We start from the raw sequence: 2,237 nt of genomic DNA, 5'->3' as shown, positions 1-2,237 counted from the left end.
CTCTGAGATGATTCCAGTGATGCGATGATGCGACTTCCCAGAGAGGGCTCCCACCTCGCTCCAGGAGTTCACACCAACATCTGCCTAGATTACACTGCTCCCTCCCTCAGTCTAGATATTTAATGACCAGGTTCGCCTACATTACACTAATCCCACCTCTGTCGAGAAATTTAATTCCCAGGTTCGCCTAACTTCCAGTGCTTTCACATCGGTCCAGGGATTTCATTCCGAGAGCCAAAAACATTACTCCGCTCCCGCCTCTGTGATTGGACCTGACTCTTTGGAATGAACATATGATCTTGGCCGCAACTCCCCTTCCGTGCCCACTCCCTTAACTCCCTTCTCGTTTAAAAGTCAGTCTATCTCCAGTGAATAAGATTCAATGAAGCTGCCTCCACAGCTTTCTGTCGAAGAGAATGCCAATGATTCATGCCCCCCTGAGAGAATAAATTGCTTCTTATTTGCGATAAAAATGGGCGATCCCTTATTCTGAACCTATGACCCCTGGTTCTAGATTTCTCCCACGAGAGGAAACATCATCTCTGCGTCTACCCCATCAAGGCCCTATAGAATCTTACACATTTCAATAAGATCACCTCGTAGTTTTCTAAACTCCAATGTATACACGCCCAACCTGCTCAACCTTTATTCTTATGACAACATATTCATCCCAGTAATCAACGTCGTGAACCTTCTCTGAACTGCCTCCAATGCAAGTAAATCCTTCTTTCACTAAAGTGACCAAAACTCTACACAATACTCCAGCTGTCGTCTTATCGACCACCTGTACAGTTGTAGCAGGACTTCTATATTTTGTCCCACTTGAAATAAAGCCAGACATTCTGCTACCTTTTCTAATTGCTAGCTGTACCTCCATGCTAACCTTCTGTGTTTTATGTGGAAGAACACCCAGATCAATCCGGACCACAGCAATTTGGTATCTCTCCCCATTTAATGATAATTTGCTTGTTTGTTTTTCATAACAAAGAAGATAGCGTCACATTTTCCACATTATACCCCATCTGCCATTGTTGTGGCCCACCCACTTAGACTATCTATATGCCTTTGCAGATTTTTTGCGTCCTCCTCACAACATGCTTTCACACTTATCTTTGTATTATCAGTGCTTCAATGCTGGTACACCTGGACAGTTCCATTGGGCGGGCCACATCTTCCGGATGCCTGACACAAGACTCGCAAGCAAGCGCTCTACTCGGAACTCCTACAGAGTAAGCGAGGCCCAGGTGGGCAGAGGAAACTTTGAATGAAACGATCAAAGCCTCCTTGATAAAATGCAACATCCCGACCGACAGCAGGAAGTCCCTGGCCGAAAACTGCCTGAATTGGAGGAAGTGCATCCAGGAGGGCACTGAGCACCTCGAGTCTCGTCGCCGAGAGCATGCAGAGACCAAGCGCAGGAGTATGAAGGAGCATGCGGCAAACGAGTCCCACCACCCTTTCCTTCAACCATTGTTTGTCCCACGTGTTGCAGAGACTGTAATTCCCTGATTGCATGTTCAGTTACATAAAAACTCATTTTTAGAGTGGAAGCAAGCCTTCCTCCATTTAAAGTGACTTTCTATGATGATGACGTTGTATCATCAGCAAAGATTTAACATTTCACATAGATTTTAAAATTATGATGGGTTTTGATAGAGCGAGTATGTCGAAAATGTTTCCAGTTGCACAATGGTGCATTAACGGAGGAGACAGGTTTAAGGTAATTGACAAAATAACCAGTGGAGAGATGGGAAGTGTTTTCTTTATGCAGTGAGCTGTTGCGATCTGGAATGCGATTTGTGAGAACACGGTGGAAGTAGATTCAATCGTTATTTTCGAAAGGGAATTGCTTTATTCGTGGAAGGGGATATAGTTACATTTTTCTGGCTAAGGAGTTGGGCTTCTGAGATAGTTCTATCCAATAGACGGCATGGACACGATGGACCGAGCGGCCTCTTTCTTTGCTGTATTAATCTAACAGTCGATGAGCAAGAGACAGAGACAGTGAAATGTGGAGAGACAGCGTGAAACTGACAGAGAGACAGGGAGATAGTGAGAAATTCACAAAGTGCCAGAATGAATGAGAAAAAGAGAATAGAGACAGTATGACTGGAGGACGTATAGCGGGAAGTAAATTAACATTTATTGGACAATTGGATAAATACTTGAAGGGGAAAAAATTGCTGGACTATGGGAATAGAGCAGGGGAATGGGCCTAATTGGAGGGGGTGAGACCA

The sequence above is a fragment of the Pristiophorus japonicus genome, unplaced genomic scaffold (assembly GCF_044704955.1).
Source record: "Pristiophorus japonicus isolate sPriJap1 unplaced genomic scaffold, sPriJap1.hap1 HAP1_SCAFFOLD_52, whole genome shotgun sequence".
Lineage (NCBI taxonomy): Eukaryota > Metazoa > Chordata > Chondrichthyes > Pristiophoridae > Pristiophorus > Pristiophorus japonicus.
The sequence above is the reverse complement of the archived record's forward strand: the minus strand, read 5'-3'. Positions refer to the sequence as shown.